Source organism: Rutidosis leptorrhynchoides, chromosome 9 (assembly GCF_046630445.1).
Source record: "Rutidosis leptorrhynchoides isolate AG116_Rl617_1_P2 chromosome 9, CSIRO_AGI_Rlap_v1, whole genome shotgun sequence".
Taxonomy (NCBI): Eukaryota; Viridiplantae; Streptophyta; class Magnoliopsida; order Asterales; family Asteraceae; genus Rutidosis; species Rutidosis leptorrhynchoides.
The window spans coordinates 43,461,135-43,474,599 of record NC_092341.1 but is presented as its reverse complement, the minus strand read 5'-3'; positions in this window follow the sequence as shown (position 1 = coordinate 43,474,599).

The window sequence follows — 13,465 nt, the reverse complement described above, 5'->3', positions numbered from 1 at the left end:
GTGGAGTAACCATATCCGTGTTACAGACGTTTTAAGCAGTCCCTTCCAAGAGGATAACAAGATTCATAGATTCTTAAGGTATCTTATGTTACATTTCCGAAAGAAAATTGCACGAAAGGTGTGGTCCTTGAACGAGAGTGAATTCTCCGAACAGTTCGTTCTGAATTTATCCTTATACTTAAGGGGATGCGCGGATGAGAAGATACGTGAACTCCTGGTCATAAAGAATGATTTACTCCAAGTTAAGAGAATCTCCAACAATGATTTCTTGTACCTCAACATAATGAATCCTAGAGATGACGTTTACGAGGGTGTTGCGATTAGCCGTGAAATATTGAGAGTAGAAACCTAACTAGTTCCTTTCCTACAATCGGGTAAACACTGAGTGTACATCAGAAGACTGATTTATTGGCTCGCGTTTTTGCCAAGTCTAACCTTAAGAGGAACATTTCATGAGCGCAAAGACTTCTTAACAATTTTTTTTTTTTTTTTTTAAATCTGCCACCCAAAGTGGCTCAAGTGTTTTTAACAAGGATTTTAATAGTAAGCTTCATCCCTAACGGAGGGCGAGAAGAAGTGTGATCCATACATGGTGTAGCTTAATACGAAAACCTTTAAAATCAACCAAGGAAGTTTTGAAAAACCTTTAAACGTTTGATGTGACAACATAAACGGAACGAAGTTCTTAGTAAATTTAGAAATATGTACAACGTGTACCATTTTGCATAAAACTATTTGACTTAAGTTAAACAACTCATTAAAGGAGCGATTGTTAAATAATTTAAAGGTATAACTTAGTAGTTATTAACCAAAATAAGTAAGGGTAAATTTGTTAACTTAATTATATATATACATATATGATTTTATAAATCGCGTAAGTGACCGAAAAATTTTATTACTTTCATTTGTCCATAATCTCGTGCGGACCTCACAAATAAGCAACGTGTAAAATCAAAATATTTTGATAAATATAGTTTTTCGTATTTCAGAGGTTATGAGTTGAAAAAGGTCGAGTAAAAAATCTTTGGATCATCGGTTGACATGTTACTAGGTAATGAAAACTAATGACTTAAATGTAGTTTTGAAAATTATCAGGACCTAAGTCTTTGGCCCAAAAATGTTCACGTGCGAAGCAGTTGCTAAAAGTGAGGTATGAAGGATAGAGCATGAGGATGAGAAGTTAATTGTTTCTTGACTTTGCAAAAATGCCAAACAGGTTATGGCCAATATTAAAGTCGGAGTACTGATGATGTTAATATCGCTAGATGAGAATCCCTTGGAATAAGTCAGGACTTTGAGTTGTGTAAGATAGGGCATCGCTCGGACAGGTGTGAAGGATAAGATCCCTAGGGTAACGCAGTAATTTTGAATGGTTTAAGTGTTGATGGATGCCCGAAGGCTCTGCATGACGTGGTAGTAAGTGCCTTCATCACATACACACCCATGAATCTCTCGGTTTCGATGGTTGTAAAGTCTCCATGAAGACTTGGATACGAATAAGCAACGAAAAATTTTATGTTGACAAGCAACGAAAATTTTATAAAAATCGTTTAAGGTGACAATGTAAGAAAAGAAACGAAGTTCTTAGCAAACTAGGGTTATGTGCAACACGTACCATTTAAGGTAAAATATCTTTTGAATAAAAGCTTTGATTTGTAAAAGTGAAAGTAAAATTTCATGTGTAATAGTCAAAATAAGTAATTATTTAACATATACGGTTTCTAAAATTTGTACGAATGGCAATAAAATAAATTTTTATAAAACTTTGAGAGGATCGCACAGTAAAATAGTGTGTGTAAAATTTTGGCAAACAAATTTTCATATTTCGGAGATTACAAGTTGGGAAAAGATCGAGTAAAAGATTTTTGAAAATTTCGGGTGACATTTGAGGTAATAAAAACTATTGAATTTAAATGTGGTTGATGACTTTTAGTAGGACATAAGTCCTTTGACCAAAAATGCTTAAGTGTGAAGTTGTTGCTTATAAGTGAGATACGAGTGGGAGAGTATGAGGATGGGAATTAACTACCCATTGATTTTAGAAATTTCGAACTGGTACGACTAATATTGACGTAAGAAGGATGATGGTACGATTATCATCAAATAAGAAATCTCTCGGAGTAAGTTAGGATTTAGAGTCACGTAAGAATGAGTATCAAATAAGATTCCTGGACAGTCCTTAAGATAGAATTTGAATTGCCGAAGTGACGGGATACATTTTCCTTTATGTATCGTTGTGCAGGTTTGTCCATTGTATCGGTTCCTTTCATGGCTAGAAAGTGAGCAGATTTAGTGAGGTGGTCAACGATAACCCAGATGGTGTCATAACTGCCTATTGTTTTTGGTAGTCTTCAGGATGAAATCCATCGTCATCCCTTCCCATTTCCATTGTGGGATCTCGGGTTGTTGAAGTAACCCAGATGGCTTCTGGCTCACCATTCTCGCGAGGTATACGAATAATATTCTTACTATAAATAACTTACGCTTTCATCCTTGAAAGCCAATCTGTTCCAACTATTTCATCAAAGCTTCCTAACTTGATGAGTATTAGGTTAATCCTAAAGTCCATTCCAACTAAATCTTATTATACTATCGCGAAAAATTCCATCAACCTTCTCAAATAACATCTGCTTGTGCGTAGGTAACTAATCCTTTCCAACTACTACTATAAAACTTCCAAGTTTTGTCAGCATGAGGTCATCTCCAAATGACCCACCTGTTAATTATAAGATACTACCTTAAATCATTCCTCTATCTCTGCCAGATTACCATTACTTTATCCTATAGAATACTTAACTCTTATGGTTGTTAATGGCTTACTAGTCATAACGCTAAAGTTCTTAGATGTAAGGTTTATATCACTCTAGTATTAACATCTCAGAGACAATAAACGTTGTGAAGAAATGCACCCTAACTAAAATCAGGATCCATGCGAGTCTCCATAACTGAGATAACGATTGCTCTACCGCAAGTAAGTCCAAAGTTTTTCCTATTTGAGAACTTTTTACTTAATTGCCCAAGGTGTGTATATCTATAACAAATTTTCAGGTTATCAATTCTGCAATCCAGGCCCTTCTCTTACAGTACCTAGACTAAGTGGTTATTCCTACCTTTATCAGACCATAATGCGTATACTCAAGTGGTTCCTACCAAAATTTCCTTTGAATCGCTTCATATTCCTTATATAGTAACATTGGGATTTCTGCATGATTTACGTCAATATAATCACGCTGGCCTGGCGTCATTATATTGTACTAAATCGTACGTTCATTCCAATATCACTCCATATGGTCAATGTAACGTGTTCACTTCAAGTTCTACTCAATTCCACCTAACGGTGCCTTATCTATGCTATCTCAAAACAAAATCTACATAATTAATCTCATAGTTTCTCGTTGTGGGTGCGTAGGTTCCGTAGGTCATGCATCTAAATGTCTCGAAATTTCTTCAAAATGTTCGGGTTCCGGTAATGTCGTTAGGTTCCTTTCTAGAAATTCAATATGGGTCTCGTGTCGAGTTATACGTGTAGCAAGTAGTAATACGATATGTTTCGAGGCGACTCCCAAGTCCTTGGGTATGGCTGAGCATCAGTAGAAGACACTATGACCTTGTGAAAGGAGATGCCTTCCCGACTTCTCCAATTCCTAAGAGTGTTGGGGACCTATGTCCAGAAGTGTCGTTAGATCGTCGAGCAGTAGGGAAGAATGAAGGAGATAAGTGACGATCATGGAAGCGTACGGGATACAGGTCATCTTACGGGAAGTGAACAACCTTCTAATGTTCATGCGTTGTGCGTGGCTAATTTGAGTGAGCTCGGGGTGCGGTTATTCCGACAAGTCCTCACATATCTCCTCCTCCAAGGATCAACTTTAGTGGGCGTGTAATCCGAGGGGTACTCCTACTAGATTGTGTAAAGTAATGTTTCGATCTCCGGAACGGTGGAACGGTATTAACAGGCGGATTACAATACTAATCCTTAGGGCTAGACGAGTGGGGAAAAGGGTTCAGAAAAACATCTAAACTAGGAAAGGTAAGTTTTCCAAGTCGGTATAGTGAATGGCAGACATGAAGCAAGCATGTAATCAAGCACTACAACAACCTAGGTTATCTAAAACAGTACACAGCATGGTAATAATATTAACAGCGCTAAACGGAAGTAACATGTGAAAGCAGATAGTAATCATGCAATAGCGGAAATAAGCCTACAGCAAGTTCGCATGGCAGTAATGTAAGACCTAAATATTTATTATACATAATGTATTTATGGTGTACGATGCGTGTATGAAGTGTACGTGTTGCTTGCTCGAACGCCGAAGGAAACTGGACGTTGTCTGAAGTGGCAAGGTGTGTACGTATCTTTTCAACCCTAAATAAATTTGTGTTGATGTTTCAAAGCCTTACCATTGGAAAGGAAATCTTATTACGTTTCCAACGATATTTGATTCATCGAAAACGGAGCTACGGTCAAAAAGTTATGGCCAAAACAAGTTTCTGAAAACTGACCTGTAGGTTGGAGCGGCGCTCCACTTTCGGCGCGGCGCGCCGAACCCGTCTGATGCAATTTTCAGCCTTTTTAAAAGGCTTAAATGAGGGGTACTTTGGTCTTTTCATTTAGGGTCGGTTTAGGGTCACCAAAACTGATCTAGAACTTCATTGGAGCTCATTTTCACTCATCAAACACTCTCATCTTCAAACCCTAGAGTGAGAGGAGAGTTTTAGAGAGAGAGAGCTCCAATTGGAGAAGAAGAAGGGTGTTTCGGGTCAAACCTTGGGTATTAAAGTTGTTCTACTCGTCAACAGCATCATTTTGGCGGTATTGGTAAGTTCAAACTCCGAACTTCATCTTTGTAATTTGATATTCAAGTTTAGGGTTTTGAACTAGTTAGTTATAAAACCCATTTAGGAGGTGAAATGGGTAACTGTAACTAGTTATTGTTGATGTTGGTGGGTTTAGGGTTGGTTAATGATTTAACCATGTTTAAGGCTTGTATGTAGTGTGTAATCTCTAGTATTAGTGATTCTAGTAGTGTTGAAACTCTTTTGGGTATGTTTGGTTGACTAACTTTGACTAGAGTCAAAGATTAGGGTTTGGTGATGATTATAACCCAATTGTCGATTTAATAAGGTTTATAAACTTAAAATAGATTAAGTTGAAGCATAGAACCGAGTTAAATATGTTTTGGTGTCAAAACTTGCTAATGGCGTGATATTGACTTCTTATGGGTCAAATTAGGGTTTAAGTGTCATTTTGGGCAAGATAGGTGTTTAACACCTATGATTGGGTTTGATTGGCATATTAGGACCATTCTCACTTGTGTTAGTGATTATTGGTTAGTTTGGGCGCGGTTTGTGCTTGGAAGTGCATTTGGGTCGAAATTGCACTAGTTGTCAATTTGGGTTGATTTGTATATCCACCCTAATTGTGTTACTTGTTATGTGATAAATGGATTAGGTACATTCCATTGGCGATTGCGGATTATTCGGTAGCATTCTTCAAGGCGACAAGGTGAGTGTTAATATCCTATATGCATATATATGTGTAGGATGGGTGCGGGTCGGGTGATGGGGTTCTCGCTTGTAGAGCTCGCTTCTCATATAGGTGGAATTGTTGGACTTGTGTATAGGTCCAATTGGCACGGTTGTGAGTTTTGGTTGACCACTTTGGCGAGGTGCACACTTTGTGTGTACGTTATCACATGGGCGTGTGATGTGGACTTATATAACCCCAATGACGAAGGGTTAATATAGTGAGTGGAATAATTATATGTGTAGGTATATAATATATCTATTTGTGGTAGCGTGAAATGTGTAGTGTCGAGGTGTTAAGACACCACGTTTCACGTGACGAGTGAAGTGTCGAGGTGTTAAGACGCCACTCGGAGTGAAGCATCGAGGTGTTAAGATGCCACTCTAAGTAATTGACGGGTGAAGCATCGAGGTGTTAAGATGCCACTCGGGGTGAAGCATCGAGGTGTTAAGATGCCACCTAGGGGTGTAGTGTCGAGGTGTTAAGACATCACTCCGTAAAATAATGAGTGAAGCATCGATGTGTTAAGATGCCACTCGGGGTGAAGTACCGAGGTGTTAAGGTGCCACCCTAGGGTTTAGTGATACGAGGTGTTAAGTATACTAAAGAATGTTATGAACATCGATGACTTATTTCGCGAAGTCATTCCCTTGCGAAGATTTGGTTAACCATGGTTATTGTGATGTAAGCGTAAGCAATTATGCTATTTGAGATATTTATATATATATATATATATATATATATATATTGTATACGTATAATGTTGTTTATATTAATGAATTGTTGTGATGTAGCTAACCCTCCGGGTGTGGCTTATTGGCATTGTTCACATCGTCGTTGGTGAACTCACTTTATTTATTGTTAGCTTGTCGCTTAGTGATGTTACAGTATGCTTAGACTAGCTTGCCTTTATGCTTGGATGCTTCGGTATGCGGTATTTGATATTTGTGTGGCGTGTCCATTTTATACATATATATGCATGTAGTATGTTATCATTCACTAAGCGTTAGCTTACCCTCTCGTTGTTGACTTTTTTATATAGATTGCATGGATGCGGAGGCTCGGGTAAGCGGGGACTAGTGGACTTGCGTAGTTGCTTTAGAAGGCTTGCTTTTGGATTGATTAGGATTGGGTAGCGTATCCCCAATCGCCATGCTCGACCTTTATTTTGTATTACAAATCATATGGTTGAAAACTTGTATTTTCGTACGAAAGTCGTAAAACGGCCGATGTGGGCCCGGTCTTCGTAAAACTAATTTTATTAGTGGAACGTGTTAGTTCTACATATATTAATGTATGGTTAAAATCGTTTTGTATAAATACGTCGGGAAGTGGTCAAACATTTTTCGCATTTCATGACTTTTTGGACAGGCCACTTTGGCTCGCCGCGCCATATGCTGTTCCAGCAAAAAAAAAAATTAATTGATATTTTCGTGTGATCGTTTGTATTACGGGTTGGGATGTTACAAGTGGTATTAGAGCATGGTCTAAGGGATTTAGGTGACTTGAGATAGGTGCCTAGACTTAGACTTTTGTGTGTGCTAAATTTGTTGCGGGACTTGTAGGATTACGGGTCAGAATGGGTTTAGTTAGTGCCTTGTTTATAGGTTGACTAACATTTATATTAGTAATGCGGATATTATTAATATGCTATTGTGCTGTGATAATGATTCTTGTGTTATGTTTTGTTTGTGTTTGCGGTTGCATATATCATCAGGAGAGGCGGTCGTTGTACTAACGAGTCGATACGACGTGTATGCGTAATAAGGACTTGCAAACCTTATTACGGGTGCAAATCGTGTCTAGCAAGTGATGTACGACGAGTGTTTAGCAAGATGGGATGGTATTGTGTGTGTGCTTTATACGTTCGTGATCTACTCTCTTTGCATTCCTTAGAATGGCGACGGGAAATGGGATCGAGACGAACGACGCTGAGTTTAATGCTAGAGTTACACGTATGTTAGGCGATTGTAGTAGTATTCGGATGTTAGAGCGTGTTCGCTTTCGTGTTGAAGTTGATGATCCATGAGGTTCGTCGGGTGGATGAAACCCTTGAGATCAAGTGTTTGATCTAGATGAATGTTGGTAATGGAGTCTACGAGACGCAACGTTAGGTGCCTCTTTCATATCTACTAGCGTGGTATTCGACTCCGATGGTGTTACAGTTACATTGAGCATAGGGCACCGGCAAGAAAACCCTTAGGTGTTTGAGTAGCGGTGTGAAAGTTACAAGCGATAGCAACTCGATGATTGCTAGAGTAATACCTTACGGTTCGGTAAGTGCTTCGGTTGAAGTAGCAAAGGATAATCCGAAATCCTTCGTATGCTCAAGGTTGGAGCAAGGTTTGTTGACGTGCGTATTAAGAGATGCAAGACGGGTGAATCTCGTCTTTCTTTTAGGAGTTATGATAATGCGATTGGCGCATTAGTTGTCGGATTAGTGGTCACTCTTTCCGTGAGAGTGAGCATGTGTTTATCGTAGGGAGCTATTGTTGGAGACGAATTAGTGAGAATTCGAGGACTATGACCAATGAGGATATTGGTTGTGTATGTTGATGAGTGGCCATTCCATGGGATGCTATTATTTTGACGATGTGTTTACGGAACGGAGTTCTAGGTGGGGGAGTTTATACTCTCGCACGAAGGTATTCTAGTGTGATGTAGTGACTAGCTAGGTCGAGTTAGTCCATTGCAGTTTGACTAACCGAGTCGGGTTAATTAATTAGAAGTTAGGTGTTGACCGAGGTGGGTTAACTAAGCGAGTTTGACTAACCGAGTCAGGTTAATCAATTAGATGTTAGGTGTTGACCGAGGCAGGTTAACCAAGCGAGTTTGACTAACCGAGTCGGGTTAATCAATTAGATGTTAGGTGTTGACCGAGGCGGGTTAACCAAGTGAGTTTGACTAACCGGGTCGGGTTAATCAATTAGATGTTAGGTGTTGACCGAGTCGGGTTGACCAAGTAAGTTTGACTTAACCAAGTCGGGTTAATCAATTAGGTGATAGGTGTTGATCGAGGCAGGTTGACCAAGTGTGTTTGACTAACGAGTTCGGGTTAATTGTTTTGGTGTGGAGGCTTAACCAAGTCGGGTGTAACCATGAGGTGATTAGAGGGTTACTTGTATTGTTCTCCATAATGGTTAGCGTAGAAATGGTATGCCGTTCGAGAGGCGTTTACGTTGACCAAGTGTGTGTGCAAGAAGAGTCACGGATGTTGACTATCTTTGATGTGTGTAGTTTTCGGCCAGTCTTCATGATTGTTGGATGTGTGATCTATTGGTGGTTTTATACGCCGAGAGTGGGGTCGTGAGGACCACGTCGTGGGATTAGTGAGGCGATAGCCGTGTTTCGCTCACATGTTGTTACGGGTGTGACAATAGTCGATTTTGTACACCTTAGGTTTAGCATAGCCATAGTCATTTTGGGCGCTTTTGGTTTTAGCCGTTGCTTATGATGTTAGGATAGTGGCGTATTGGTTGTATTGCGCACTACAAAGGATGTTTAGTGGTAAGTGTAATCCGTAAGGATTCATGTGGTTCGATTTTCAACGTTCGGATCGTTGACTTTAGGTTGAAACTCGGTCACTTTTAGCGTTGTCCTCGGTAAAGGTACGCTAAGGAATTGATATCTCGGTACGAGATTGGTTGAGTTTTTCCCGATATGGGGAAAAGAGCAGGTTTTAGTGCTCGGATGGTGGTTTTAATAAATCGCGGGTGACGATTTTAGTTGTTAAAGGTGATTCATTGGGAAGAATTGTCTAGGAAAGTTCGGATTGGAACTTAGGATTGAGGGCCGTTGAGTAGTTCCGGATTGGTTAAGTGGAGAAGATCACGAGGACGTGATCGAGTTTAAGTGAGGGAGAGTTGAAAGACCCAAATATTTATTGTACATAATGTATTTATGGTGTACGATGCGTGTATGAAGTGTATGTGTTGCTTGCTCGAACGCCGAAGGAAACTGGACGTTGTCTGAAGTGGCAAGGTGTGTACGTATCTTTTCAATCCCAAATAAAGTTTGTGTTGATGTTTCAAAGCCTTACCATTGGAAAGGAAATCTTATTACGTTTCCAACGATATTTGATTCATCGAAAACGGAGCTACGGACAAAAAGTTATGGCCAAAACAAGTTTCTGAAAACTGACATGTAGGTTGGAGCGGCGCTCAACCTTTCGGCGCGGCGCGCCGAACCCGTCTGATGCAATTTTTAGCCTTTTTAAAAGGCTTAAATGAAGGGTACTTTGGTCTTTTCATTTAGGGTCGGTTTAGGGACACCAAAACTGATCTAGAACTTCATTGGAGCTCATTTTCACTCATCAAACACTCTCATCTTCAAACCCTAGAGTGAGAGGAGAGTTTTAGAGAGAGAGAGCTCCAATTGGAGAAGAAGAAGGGTGTTTCGGGTTAAACCTCGGGTATTAAAGTTGTTCTACTCGTCAACGGTATCATTTTGGTGGTATTGGTAAGTTCAAACTCCGAACTTCATCTTTGTAATTTGATATTCAAGTTTAGCGTTTTGAACTAGTTAGTTATAAAACCCATTTAGGAGGTGAAATGGGTAACTGTAACTAGTTATTGTTGATGTTGGTGGGTTTAGGGTTGGTTAATGATTTAACCATGTTTAAGGCTTGTATGTAGTGTGTAATCTCTAGTATTAGTGATTCTAGTAGTGTTGAAACTCTTTTGGGTATGTTTGGTTGACTAACTTTGACTAGAGTCAAAGATTAGGGTTTGGTGATGATTATAACCCAATTGTCGATTTAATAAGGTTTATAAACTTAAAATGGATTAAGTTGAAGCAAAGAACCGAGTTAAATATGTTTTGGTGTCAAAACTTGCTAATGGCGTGATATTGACTTCTTATGGGTCAAATTAGGGTTTAAGTGTCATTTTGGGCAAGATAGGTGTTTAACACCTATGATTGGGTTTGATTGGCATATTAGGACCATTCTCACTTGTGTTAGTGATTATTGGTTAGTTTGGGCGCGGTTTGTGCTTGGAAGTGCATTTGGGTCGAAATTGCACTAGTTGTCAATTTGGGTTGATTTGTATATCCACCCTAATTGTGTTACTTGTTATGTGATAAATGGATTAGGTACATTCCATTGGCGATTGAGGATTATTCGGTAGCATTCTTCAAGGCGACAAGGTGAGTGTTAATATCCTATATGCATATGTATGTGTAGGATGGGTGCGGGTCGGGTGAAGGGGTTCTGTAACAACCCAAACCAACCCTCGACCAAACCACGCGAAAATACAAAATAAAAAAAAATTTCCTGTGCAGCATACCCGCGCGGCGCGCCAGATAGGGGCGCGGCGCGCCAAAGTGGACTGTCCGGAAAGTCTCTAAATGCGAAAAAGATAGACTAGTTCCCGACACTTTTAGACTAAACGCTTTTTACCATACATCCAAATATGTAAAACTAACTTGTTTCAAATATAAAATCAATGTTTTACAGGCGGGGCCCACATCGGCCGTTTTACGAGTTTAATACAATTTACGAGTTTCGACCACCAAAAAGTTTAAGTTCCAAACTACACAATGAGCATGGTGTTTGGGATTAAACTACCCAACTATCGGTCAAACTCCAAGAGCTACTAAAGCCAAAAGCGTCCCCTAGCATCAAGCGGGATCTCTAGTCCAAAACGACGCCCTTACCCTTGTCCAAAAACGAGCCTATAAAATGGTAAACAACGAGAGGGTAAGCAAAGCTTAGTGAATGCAATAATTATACGAATACATATATAATTATACCTACTTGCATACACTTACACAACCGCAAACGTGCTAGCAAACAATATTAGCTTATCGTCGCAATAACAAGCTATAGTTCACCAATACTCCCAAGCTAGCATAACATCCGCGTATAAATATAACTCGAATAATATAATATGCTTACAACACAAATAACCATGGTTAACCAATAGTACAAGGGAACGGCGCTCGCGAAAACGCCATCGGTGTTCATAACATCCGTTAGGGCACTTAACACCTCGCACCACTAACCCCTAGGGTGGCACCTTAACACCTCGGCACATCACCCCGAGTGGCATCTTAACACCTCGATGCATCACTCATTATTTTTACGGAGTGGTGTCTTAACACCTCGACACTACACTCCTAGGTGGCATCTTAACACCTCGATGCTACACCCGAGTGGCATCTTAACACCTCGATGCTACACTCTTCACGTGAAACGTGGTGTCTTAACACCTCGACACTACACATTTCACGCTACAACAAATAGATACATTATATACCTACACATATAATTATTCCACTCACCTCAAAGTCTTCGTGTAAGATAACCAAACTTGCAACGTCAAAGTAACGTACCTATTACATTTTAGCACATAATCAATTCACAACTCAAGTCGGTCAAGCAACTCACTTAACAATCTAGAGTCTTTTGACTCTAAGTGCAATCCCGACCCATTTTGCACCTTTAACCCTAATAATGGGTTAACTTCACCAAAAACCCTAACTTTAGCCAATTAAGGTATTAACACACTTTTAACCACAAAGTTAACTCGTTTTCATACTTGCAAGACAACCTAGGTCATCAAAGACCCATTTGACCCATTTCTAGGTCAACACACCCATTTGGGTCACCCACAACCCAAATCACACCCACTAACATTAACTATAAGTGTATTAGTATTTACTTAGGTCTTCAAGACCCATTTACACCATTTACCCTTTCAAAACCCTAAGTTAGTCACCAATTGGGTCTTCATGACCCAAACTTACCCAAAAACCCCCAAATTACTCACAAATGGGTTTTATGTGCAATACTTACCCAAACCCTAACCCTTAAACACATTAAACTAAGGTAATCAAGTTTAGGGCTTACCACAACAATCAAAACGTAGCTAAGGAGGAGATGAACAACTTTAACTCTCGAGTTCTAACCCGAAATGAGCTTCTTCTTCCCCGATTTAAGCTTTCTCACACTTAACCACCCCCTCTCTCTCTAGAATGAATGGATGATGTTTGGTGGTTGAAAAATGAAGTAATGAGCTCACCAAACTGATCCTAAGGCCTTTAATTCGGACCTCAAGGTGATTTTACCAAAATGCCCTCAAAATATCTAATTAAAAAGAAAAGGGGAATCTGTCGCAGACAGATGGCGCGGCGCGCCACTTAGCCGCGCGGCGCGCGACCTCCTAGTTCAGCATCTTTTGTCTTTTTAATTATGTGCAACAAAAACCCCAAACTTGAGTAACTCATATACACATGTGTATACTACGAATATTCGGGTCTTACAACTCTCCCCCACTTATTCGGATTGCGTCCTCGCAATCCAAGCCGCATGACACGAGGGAAGATAAACTAACACGAACTCTTCGGGCTCCCAAGTGAACTCGGAACCTTTACTTCGTCGCCATTGAACCTTGAAAGTTCTCACCTCTTTATTTCTCAACATTTTCACCTTCTCGTCAAGTATAACAATCGGTTCCTCGACATATTCTAACTTGTTGTTTAGCTCGATCTCGTCTAAAGGCATCCATGAGGAATCATCTGCAAGACACTTACGGAGGTGGGAAACATGAAATGTATTATGGATCCCCGCAAGCTCTTCGGGTAATTCCAATCGATATGCAACTTCACCAACACGAGCTAAAACCTTGAATGGCCCAATAAACCGAGGAGCTAACTTTCCCCGTTTTCGAAATCGAATAATACCCTTCCATGGCGAAACCTTAAGCATCACCATATCGCCTTCTTGGAACTCAATCAATCGCCTACGTCTATCGGCATACGACTTTTGCCTATCTTGAGCCTTCTTCAAATGTTCCCGAATCAAATCGATCTTGCTATTGGTCTCTAAAACCAAATCGGTACTCCCGATCTCTCTTTGACCCACTTCTCCCCAACAAACAGGAGTTCGACACCTACGCCCATAAAGCATTTCGTAAGGTGGCATCCCGATACTAGTAT